The sequence below is a fragment of the Salvelinus namaycush genome, chromosome 4 (assembly GCF_016432855.1).
Source record: "Salvelinus namaycush isolate Seneca chromosome 4, SaNama_1.0, whole genome shotgun sequence".
In the NCBI taxonomy this organism is placed as follows: Eukaryota; Metazoa; Chordata; class Actinopteri; order Salmoniformes; family Salmonidae; genus Salvelinus; species Salvelinus namaycush.
The window spans coordinates 29192114-29204222 of NC_052310.1; the positions used below are offsets into that span (position 1 = coordinate 29192114).

General features: G+C 41.9%; 1 protein-coding gene and 1 long non-coding RNA gene across 2 annotated transcripts in view; both read right to left on the reverse strand.

Moving 5' to 3' along the window:
- The window catches only part of cpn1 (carboxypeptidase N, polypeptide 1), a 155194-nt gene that overhangs the window by 90497 nt on the left and 52588 nt on the right, over nucleotides 1-12109 (reverse strand). The window lies entirely within an intron of this gene.
- LOC120046429 lies at nucleotides 1659-5065 on the reverse strand. Its single transcript, XR_005476804.1, has 3 exons — nucleotides 3030-5065; nucleotides 2126-2350; nucleotides 1659-1940 (listed from the first exon to the last, which is right to left on the reverse strand). It is a non-coding gene; the product is annotated as an uncharacterized LOC120046429 (long non-coding RNA).

Genomic DNA, 12109 nt, shown 5'->3' on the forward strand with positions numbered 1-12109 from the left:
TAGGAGAGAGTTAGGAGAGAGTCATTTGAATAGAGGCACTGCAGATAGTGCTGATGACAGGTCCGTCCAAGCCACACATGAAAAAGGGAATCTATATTCGGAGAGCCTGTTTCGGTCCTGCCCTTGACTTTGGTGCAGGGCATGTGATGTCCGAAGCCTCTTTGTCGCAAAACTCCCTGATCTTCTCATAAACATACGTTTGTATAGCTCTGTCCAGTTCAGGTGGTGCATGTACAGGCAGATGATCAATGGGAGGGAGGATGTCAGCGTTGCGCAGCAGCTGAAACCTGGTCACGACTGAGTCCAGAGACTCCTTGGCGACAGCAACACCAGGCTCCAGAACATTGAAGCTGTAAAACAGGAAATAACAAAAATAATTTAGAAGACATTACATCCTTGCACAACATCAATTCACCTCCTAAGTTTAGATAAGAAGAATAACCTCATACAATGCAATGAAAATTATATTCACCTGAAGTGCTGGTACTGCTTGCACTGTGGCAGCGGCCTGCAGTACGGAGTCAGGTGTTGTTACCAGCCATAGCTTTCCACCAGCACCGTACCATCCTTTTTTTTCGAATCCAAGATGGTGCAGCAGTCGGACGTGTGATTGTCTTGTCCCGTCTTGTTCCATGTAAATAGTTGATCTCATCGTTTTTTTTGTATATATTTTAATCTCACTTTCCACCTACAATCTAAATATACTTTCCTGCAACACGCCCCACCCAATGTGGTACGGATCTGCTATTTTTATACGTTATAACTGGAACCTCCATCAGAAGCTAGCCAGCTAACTAGCTACTAGCTTGTAGTCACTGTAAGCCACGGCTAGCGGTCTACACCTTTAGCTCGGTCACCGGCCAGCTTTAGCTCAGTCAATACCTGCCAGTCTGCACAGCGCGATATCGGACTGCTTTTCTCCACCACATCACTGGATTCCTGCCGCAAGCTCTGGGCCAGTACACCTGAACATCGCAGCTAGCTAGCTGCAATCAAGTGGATACTGCTAGCTAATGCCTCTGTCCCAAAGCAAGCACCAGTTATCCTTGAGCTAGCCTTGAGCTAGACCCATCTCCTGGATAGCCGAAGAGGTATACCCACTAATTCGTGGGCTACAATACCTCTTTTGCCAATTGGCCTGGACAATTTATTGCCGACACGGAGCCCCGCCAATCAATCACGACTGGTCTGCTGACATAATCGTCCGATGTGGTTTCAACAGGCTTTTCCGTTGCATTGTCACCGAAGACCCATCTGCTAGCCCCGGCCCGCTAGCTTTCTGAACGCAGTGCCTCCCGCTCGCCTAGCATAGTAGCGACTACCGAATGGCTCCCGGACTCACCTATTGCTGCTCATTGGACCCTACGATCACTCGGCTACACATGCCTCTCTCTAATGTCAATATGCCTTGTCTTCTGCTGTTTCGGTTAGTTACAGTTTATTTCACTGTAGAGCCCCTAGTCCAGCTCAACATGCCTTAGATAGCTCTTTTGTCACACACCCCACACATGGGGAGACCTCACCTGGCTTAGCTGGTGTCTCCAGAGATGCAAGCTCTCTCATTGTCACTCAATGCCTAGGTTTACCCCCACTGTACTCACATCCTACCATACCCCTGTCTGTACATTATGCCGTGAATCTATTCTACCACGCCCAGAAATCTGTCCCTTTTATTCTCTGTTCCCAACGCACTAGACGACCAGTTCTTATAGCCTTTAGCCGTACCCTTATCCTACTCCTCCTCTGTTCCTCTAGTGATGTAGACGTTAACCATAGTCGGTGAAGAAATGGTGCATGTAGTTGATGACTGCCTGTGCATTGTCCGTGCTGGATGACATGCCTTCATCAATCAAGTAGTTGACTTGTTGTGGTTTTCCTTCACAGCAGACACCAAACAAGTAGATGTGACCTGGCTGCATAGAGTCAGAAGAATAGTGCACCTGCAAACAACAAAATAACATTAAGATAAATTAAAATTAACTGTCACACCCCTGTCAGTCTGTCTTTACACAGCTCGAAAAGCATTTGCCTGCTTCCCACATATGTATATTTTATATTTTGTGTGTGTGTGTGTGTATCTATCATCTATGTCCTTAATCAGTATAAAATAGGACATATTGCTTACTTGTTGAGCAAAATCAAAGCTGTAAAGCATTCCTGATGTCTTTGCTTGCAGGTTCAGTAGTGCCCCCAGAGACAACTGCAGGTCTTGACAGGTGGTCTTGCAGTCAGCAACCATCTTCTGGTCGACAGACCGCTCACTCTGAACAAGTGCTTGCTTGGGCCAGCTCTCTTTTTGATGGGAGGCATTAGACCATTCTCCTTTTATGACAGGCGTGTTCTACTGATGCTGAAAGACAAATTCCAGATACAAATATTTTTGCATTATTATACAATAGATAGCCGTAATCACCATCAGACACACCTGGCTAACTTGATAGGTCATGTAATCATCTGGCGAAGTGGAGTCTTTTGTTTAGACTTGTAGCTAGCTAGCTAAACAATGAACCATAATCCAAATCCATAGAGTACTACCAATACAAACAGATTGTCATAGCTCGGTTCAGTGTTAGCTAGTTAGCTAGCTAACATTAGGCTATAACTAGCAATGCAAATGGCTTTCTGAGATAATATTACTCCACAGATCGTACACGTATGCTAGGTAGCGAGCCAGCCATTTTACATCAGCTAGCTAACAGTACACTTTAACTTGGGGTATTTTGTGTAGACATTGAGCTAGCTAGTTAGCTAGCTAAACAATGAAATACAAACAGATTGTCATAGCTAGCTACAGTTAACCAATTAAGTTCAATGTTAGCTAGTTAGCTAGCTAACATTAGGCTATAACTAGCAATGGAAATATATTTCTGAGATAGCATTATTCCACAGATCATACAGGTAATGTTAGCTAGTGAGCCAGTCACATAACATCAGCTAACTAGCTAACAGTAAGCTTTAACTTGCAATGAAAACAACTTTCTGACAAAATTAGAAACGTATAATATCTGAAACTGTAGCTAGACTCTTACCCATATACATGGATGAACGCTTCACAGCAGACTGCAACCCCTTTCATTAAATAAGACGTCCTGTGTAGTTTCCGTTTTGTTTGAACAGCTTGCTTGGCACGTTGTGTCAAGTCACTGTGGTTCACATCTTCTGATTCATTTTCAGAATCAGAGAGAGCCAGCATGGTACGATCGTCCTCCTGATAGTAGTCCATCACAACTTTTTCCCACTGACCCTTGTCGATAGCGGCTGATAAATTCAGGGCAGCAATGTTATTAAGAGCAGTAGCAACACATTTGCAGTTCTCCATGGTTAACGTTATATCTTTAGAAATGCAGTAGAAAGGATTATCTACTCATAACGAGCAGTTTATTTTATAGACAGAAGATGCTACACGGCAGACCAATCCGAAACTCATCTCTCGGCATGTCCAGCCCATTCATATCTCAGTCAATCATGGCTAGTAGGAAGGTTACTGCCTTTTTTTAGGCTTGTAATTTAACAACTTTATTTGTATTTACAGATGGCATACACGTTTGTTATTAAGGCACATGAAAGTTCAAATGTTCAAGAAGGTATTTCTGCCCAAAAACGCATTTTGATTTATTTCTTTTATAAAAAAATGTTCAAACGCCTCTCCTATGAAGTCATGACTTGCGACATAGACTAGATTTCTGAAACGATTCAAATTGTGGTCAGTGGTTTAAATTAATAGTTGTGGTCATTAGTTGTGCTGTTGTGGTCAGGTGTCGTGTTGTTGTGATCAGTAGTTGTGTGATTTTGGTCAGTAGTTGTGGTCATTAGTTGTAGTTAGTAGTTGTGTGGTTATTGTCAGGTATGTGGTTGTGGTCATTAGTTGTGTGGTTGTGGTCAGTAATTGTGGTTATTAGTTGTGGTCAATAGTTGTTTGGTTGTGGTCAGTAGTTGTGGTCAGTAGGTACAGTCAGTAGTTGTGGTCAGTAGCTGTGTGGTTGTGGTCAGTAGTTGTGGTCAGTGATTGTGATTATTTGGTGTGATCAGTAGTTGTGTGATTGTGGTCAGTTGCCGTTGTCAGCAGATATGTGGTTATGGTGATTAGTTGTGGTCAGTAGTTATGGTCAGTAGTTGTGTGGACGTGGTCAGTATATATGGTTGTAAGTTGTGGTCAGTAGTTGTGTGGTTCTGGTTAGTAGTTGTGGTCAGGAGTTGTGGTCAGTATTTCTGGTCAGTAGTTGTGTAATTGTGTGGTTGTGGGCAGTAGTTGTGTGGTCAGTCATTGTGTGGTTGTGGTAAGTAGTACTGTGGATTTGGTCAATAGTTCTATGGTTGTGGTCAGTAGTTGTTTGGATTTTGTCAGTAGTTAGTTATATGGTTGTGGTCAGTAGTTGTGTGGATGTGGTTAGTAGTTGTGGCCAGGAGTTGTGGTCAGTATTTGTGGTCAGTAGTTGTGTGGTTGTGGTCAGTAGATGTGTAGTTGTGGTGATTAGTTGTGGTCAGTAGTTGTGTGGTAGGGGTTAGTAGTTGTGGTCAGGAATTGTGGCCAGTCCTAGCTGGACCATTGCTCTCATCTTTTATATCAACATAGACAAGGCTCTAACTCCTCTAGATCCAAAATGAGATAGGGTGCAGGCCAGGCAGCAGGCAGTTAGTCAGCCTGCCAGTTTAGTGGAGTCTGTCACTGCCACAGTCAGTATAGTCAACTCAGCTTTCCCCATTGAGACCACACAACTTTCCCTATTCTGTGCCTCAATCTAGGTCGGGCAAAACTAAACATAGCCGTGTTCACCTTAGCAATCTCACTAGAATAGGGCCCTCGTCCATTCCTGTTATTATTGAAAGAGATTGCAATCTCTCACATCTCAAAATAGGGCTACTTAATGTTAGATCCCTCACTTCCAAGGCAGTCATAGTCAATGAACTAATCACTGATCATAATCTTGATGTGATTGGCCTGACTGAAACATGGTTCAAACCTGATGAAACTAATATGTTAAATGAGGCCTCTCCTCCTAGTTACACCATGCATACCCCACAAGACATTCCACAAGAGGTCTCTTCACAGTCCTCAAGTCCAGAACAGACTATGGTAGGTGCACAGTACTACATAGAGCCATGACTTCATGGAACTCTACTCCACATCAAGTAACTGATGCAACATGTAAAATGTGATTTAAAAAACGGATAAAAGGGCCTCCGAGTGGCGCAGTGGTCTAAGGCGGAGGTTAGGGGAGGATTTGGCCGGTGTCCTTGTCCCATTGTGCACTAGCGACTCCTGTGGCTGGCTGGGCGCAGTGCACGCTGACACGGTTGCCAGGTGCACGGGGTTTCTTCCGACACACTGGCTTCCGGGTTAAGTGGGCATTGTGCCAAGTAGCAGTGGGGGTTGTGTTTCGGAGGACACACGGCTCTCGACCTTCGCCTCTCCCGAGTCCATACGGGAGTTGCAGCGATGAGATAAAACTGTAACCACCAATTGGGTAAAAAAACAATAAAAAAACGTATAAAAATACACCTTATTGAACAGCGGGGACTATGAAGCAACACATACATAGGGACAGACACATGCATACACATACACACTTATACACACACATGGATGTTGTATTGTAGATATGTGGTAGTGGTGGAGTAGGCGCCTGAGGGCACACAATGTGTTATGAAATCTGTGAATGTATTGTAATGTTTTAAAAATTGTATAATTGCCTTAATTCTGCTGGACCCCAGGATGAGTAGCAGCTAATGGGGATCCATAATAAATACAAATACCACATCCCCCATGCATCCCGCAAAGATGGAGGTGTTGCTGACATTTACAACAGCAAATTTCAATTTACAAAAAACAAAATTAATGCGTTTGTACCTTGAGCTAATCAATGCAGTCTACTCAATCACTTTTTATAGCTACTGTTTACAGGACTCCTGGGCCATATACAGCGAACTCACTAAGTTCCCTGAATTCCTATCGGACCTTGTAGTCATGGCAGATAATATTATAATATTTGGTGACTTCAATATTCACATGGAAAAGTCCACAGACCCACTCCAAAAGGCTTTCGTAGCCATCATCGACTCAGTTGGTTTTGTCCAACATGTCTCCGGACCTACTCATTGCCACAGTCATACCCTGGATCTAGTTTTGTCCCGTGGAATGAATATTATGGATCTAAATGTTTTCTAAATTTAACCTTGCGTAATACCCTAGATTCAGTCGCACCCCTAAAAACAAAATACATTTGTAAAAAAAAAAGAAAAAAAGCTCCCTGGTATACAGAAAATACCCGAGCCCTGAAGCAAGCTTCCAGAAAATTGGAACGGAAATGCCTCTCCCCCAAACTGGAACTCTTCCGACTAGCTTGGAAAGACATTACCATACAATATCAAAGATTCCGCACGGCTGCTCGATCATTCTATTTTTCCAACCTAATTGAGGAGAATAAGAACAACCAAAATGTATTTTTGACTCTGTTGCAAAGTTATCTAAAAAGCAGCATTCACCAAGAGAGGATAGCTTTCACTTCAGCAGTGATGAACTTCTTTGACGAAAAGATCATGATCATTAGAAAGCAGATTACGGACTCCTTCTTGAATCTGCGTATTTCTCCAAAGCTCAGTTGTCCTGAGTCTGCACAGAACTGCCAGGACCTAGGATCAACTGAGACAGTCAAGTTTTTTTAATCCTATATCTTTTGACACATTCATGAAAACAGTCATATCCTCTAAACCTTCCAGCTGCATGCTGGACTCTATTCCAACTGAACTACTGAAAGAGCTACTTCCTGTGCTTGGCCCTCCTATATTTAACATAGTAAATGGCTCCCTATCCTCCGGATGTGGGTCAAACTCATTAAAAGTGGCAGTAATAAAGCCTCTCCTGAAAAAGCCAAACTTTGACCCCCCCCAAAAAACTATTGGCCTATATCAAATCTCCCATTCCACAAAAAAAAATGTTAAAGCTCACTGCCTTCCTAAAAACAAATAATGTATACGAAATGCTTCAGTCTGGTTTTCGACCCCATCATAGCACTGAGACTGCACTCGTGAAGGTGGTAAATGACCTTTTAATGGCGTCAGACCGAGGCTCTGCATCTGTCCTCGTGCTCCTAGACCTTAGTGCTGCTTTTGACACCATCGATTACTACATTCTTTTGGAGAGATTGGAAACCCTAATTGGTCTACATGGACAAGTTCTTGCCTGGTTTAGATTTTATCTGTTGGAAAGATATCAGTTAGTCTCTGTGGATTGTTTGTCCTCTGACAAATCAATTGTACGTTTTGGTATTCCTCAAGGTTACGTTTTAGGGCCACTATTGTTTTCACTGTACATTCTACCACTTGGTGATGTCATTCAGAAACACAATGTCAACTTTCATTGCTATGCAGACGACACCCAGCTGTATATTTCGATGAAACGTGGTGAAGCCCCAAAATTGCCAACCCTGGAAGCCTGTGTTTCAGACACAAGGAAATGGATGGAGGCACATATTTTACTTTTAAACTCAAAACAGAGATGCTAGTTCTAGGTCCCAAGAAAAATGGATCTGCTGTTGGATCTGTCAATTAATCTTGATGGTTGTATGGTCGTCTCAAATAAAACTATGAAGGAATTGGGCGTTACTCTGGACCCTGAACTCTCTTTTGACGAGCACATCAAAAATATTTCAAGCACTGCTTCTTTCCTTCTCTGCTACTTTGTCCCAGACCTGCTATTTTCGACTCTCTCTCTCTCTCTCTCTCTCTCTCTCTCCAGCACCTGCTGTTTGACCTCTGAATGCTTGTCTATGAAAAGCCAACTGACATCTACTCATGAGGTACTGACCATTCTCTACAACCACTACGATTATTATTTGACCCTGCTGGTCATCTATAAACATTTGAACATCTTGAAGATGTGGCCTTAATGGCCACGTACTCTTATAATCTCCACCCGGCAGAGCCAGAAGAGGACTGACCACCCCTCAGAGGCTGGTTCCTCTTTAAGTTTCTTCCTATGTTCCTGCTTTCCTAGGGAGTTTTTCCGAGCCACGGTGCTTCTACATCTACATTGCTTGCTGTTTGGGGTTTCAGGCTGGGTTTCTGTATAGCACTTTGTGATATCTGCTGATATAAAAAGTGCGTTATAAATACATTTGATTGATTGATAGTATTTTGATTGATTGAGTAGTATGTAGTTGTGGTCAGTAATTGTGGTCAGTGCTTTTGGTTAGTAGTTGTGGTCATTAGTCGCGGTCAGTAGGTGTGTTGTTGTGGTCAGTAGTTGTGTGATTGTGGTCATTAGTTGTGGTCAGTAGTTGTGGTCATTAGTTGTGGTCAGTAGTTGTGTGGTTGTGGTTAGTAGTTGTGGTCAGAAATTGTGGTCAGTAGTTATGGTCAGTAGTTGTGTGATTGTGGTTAGTAGTTATGGTCAGTAGACGTGGTCAGTAGTTGGGTGGTTGTAGTCAGAAGTGCATTGTTGTTGTCAGTAAATGTGGTCAGTGATTTTGGACAGTAATTGTGGTCATTAGTTGTTGTCAGTAGTTGTGTGGTTGTGGCCAGTAGTTGTGTGGTTTTGGTTAGTAGTTGCTGTCAGGAAATGTTGTCAGTCATTTTAGTCAGTTGTTGTGGTCAGTTGTTGTGGTCAGTAGGTATGGTCAGTTGTTGTGTGGTTAGTAGTTATATGGTTGTGGTCAGTAGTTGTGTTTTCAGTAGTTGTGTGGTTGTGGTCAGTAGTTGTGTGATTGTGGTCAGTAGTTGTGGTCAGTAGTTGTGTGGTTGTGGTCAGTAATTGTGGTCATTAGATGTTTTCAGTAGTTGTGTGGTTGTGGTTAGTAGTTGTGGTCAGGAGTTGTCGCCAGTAAATCTGGTCAGTAGGTGCGATGTATTTAGTAGCTGTGGTGATTATGGGTGGTCAGTAGTTGTGTGGTTGTGGTCAGTAGTTGTTGTAAGTTGTACTGTGGTTGTGGTCAATAGTACATGGTTGTGGTAAGTAATAGTGGTCAGTGGTGTTGGTCAGTGGTTGTGTGGTTGAGGTCAATAGTTGTGTGGTTGTGGACAGTAGTAGTGTTGTCAGTAGTTGAGTGGTTGAGGTCAGTAGTATGTGGTTGTGGTCAATATTTGTGTGATGTGGTCAATAGTTGTATTATTCAATAGTAGTGGTGGTCAGGAAATATTGTCCGTTGTTTTAGTCAGTTGTTGTGGTCAGTAGGTACGGTCAGTTGTTGTGTGGTTAGTAGTTGTGTGGTTTTGGTCAGTAGTTGTGTTTTCAGTGGTTGTGTGGTTGTGGTCAGTAGCTATTTGTGGTCAGTTGCTGTGTTGTTGTGGTCAGTAGTTATGGTCAGCAGTTGTGTTTCAGTAGTTGTGTGGTTGTCGTTAGTAGTTATGTTCAGGAATTGTGGTCACTAGTTGTGGTTAGTAGGTATTTTAGTAGCTGTGTGGTCAGTATTACGTGGTCAGTGGTTTTGCTTAGTAGTTGTGGTAATTAGTTGTGTGATTGTGGTCAGTAATTGCTGTCTTTAGTTGTGGTGAGTAGTTGTGTGGTTCAGTAGTTCAGTAGCTGCGTTGAGACAATGAATTATCAATGACCCAAGCCCAGCTCAGCTAATCCCTACCATTATGACGCAGAGTTGTCATAATGCTTCAGAAGATTTACATTACACCAGGGGAGTCGGTCGACACAATATAAGTAACCTACTTTATGTCCCTTTCACTTCCCTGAATGCTTCTACTGATCCTACTGCTATTGTATGCAGTAATCATTATGCCTGTGAACCAGATTTATACTGTTAGCACTAAGCTGGTGTGCCCTAGGAGGAAGTCCACTGTGTGCAGTTCACCCTGTACTAACACAAAGAACATGAGCACATCTACTGCTGATCATCTTCCCAGTAAAGCAAGAAAAGCAAGAAAGCATCCCAGAAGAAAAGTGCTCAAAATAGCCCACGTTAATTTTAACAATATAGCTTAAGAAACAAGGTTCATGAAATCAATAATTTTCAAGTAACAGATGACATTCATATTCTGACTATCTCTGAAACTCACTTAGATAATACCTTTGATGATACAGTGGTAGCAATACAAGGTTCTGGTGGGAAGCTGCTATAGACCACCAAGTGCAACAGTATCTGGATAACATGTGTGAAATGCTTGATAACGTATGTGATATCAACAGAGACATATATTTTCTGGGTGATTTAAATATTGACTGGCTTTCATCTAGCTGCCCCCTTAAGAAAAAGCTTCAAACTGTAACCAGTGCCTGCAACCAGGTTCAGGTTATCAGTCAACCTACCAGGGTAGTTACAAACAGCATAGGAATGAAATCATCAACATGTATTGATCACATATTTACTAATGCTGCAGAAATTTGCTTGAAAGCAGTATCCAGATCCATCGGATGTAGTGATCACAATATAGTAGCCACATTTAGGAAAACCAAAGTTCCACAGGCTAGGCCTAATTTAATGTATAAGAGGTCATACAATAAGTTTTGTAGTGACTCCTATGTTATTGATGTAAATAATATCTGTTGGTCTGTGGTGTATAATGAGGAGCAAACAGACACTGCACTTGACACATTTATAACATTGCTTATTCCAGTTACTAATAAGCATGCACCCATTAAGAAAATGACTGTAAAAACTGTAAAATCCCTGTGGATTGATGAGGAATTGAAAAATTGTATTGTTGAGAGGGATGAGGCAAAAAGTATGGCAAATACACAGTCCCCAAGTCTGGCAGCCCAACTGATTGGCAAACGTACTGCAAATTAAGAAATCATGTGACTAAACTAAATAAAAAGAAACTGTACTATGAAACAAAGATCAAATATATAAAGAACGATAGTAAAAAGCTTTGGGGCACATTAAATGAAATTTTGGGGAAAAAAGACAACTCGGCTTCATCATTCATTGATTTAGATGGCTCATTCATCACAAAGCCCACTGACATTGCCAACTACTTTAATGACTTTTTCATTGGCAAGATAAGCACATTTAGGAATGACATGCCAGCAACAAACACTGACACCAGACATCCAAGTATATCAGACCAAATTATGAAAGACAAGAATTGTACTTTTGAATACTGTAAAGTCAGTGTGGAAGAGGTGAGAAAATTATTGTTCTCTGGCAACAATGACAAGCCACCGGGGTCTGACAATTTGGATGGAAAATTACTGAGGAAAATAGTAGATGGTATTGCCACTCCTATTTGCCACATATTAATTTAAGCCTACTAGAAAGTGTGTGCCCTCAGGCCTGGATGGAAGCTACAGTCATTATTTTGTAAATTTTACTAACGACATGCCACTGACTTTGAGTAAAGCCAAAGTGTCTATGTATGTGGATGACTCAACACTATACATGTCAGCTACAACAGCGATTGAAATGACTGCAACACTTAACAAAGAGCTGCAGTTAGTTTCAGAGTGGCAACGAATAAGTTAGCCCTAAATATTTCTAAAACTTAAAGCATTGTATTTGGGACAAAACATTCACTAAATCCTAAACCTCAACTAAATCTTGTAATAAATAACGTGGAAATTGAGCAAATTGAGATGACTAAACTGCTTGGAGTAACCCTAGATTGTAAACTGTCATGGTCAAAACATATTGATACAGTAGCAGCTAAGACGGGGAGAAGTCTGTCCATAATAAAGCGATGCTCTGCCTTCTTAACAATACTATCAACAAGGCAAGTCCTACAGGCCCTAGTTTTGTCACACCTGGACTACTGTTAAAAAGACTCAGGAAAATTACAATTGGCTCAGAACAGGGCAGCACGGCTGGCCCTTGGATGTATACAGAGAGCTAATATTAATAATATGCATTTCAATCTCTCCTGGCTCAAAGTGGAGGAGAGATAGGCTTCATCACTGCTTGTATTTATGAGAGGTATTGACATGTTGAATGCACTGAGCTGTCTGTCTAAACTATTGGCACACAGCTCTGACACCCATGCATACCCCACAAGACATGCCACAACAGGTCTTTTCACAGTCCCCAAGTCCAGAACAGACTATGGGAGTCACACAGTACTACATAGAGCCATGACTACATGGAACTCTTTTCCACATCAAGTAACTGATGCAAGCAGTAAAATTAGATTTAACATGAGTTTATGGTCCTACAATGTTACCATTATTAGA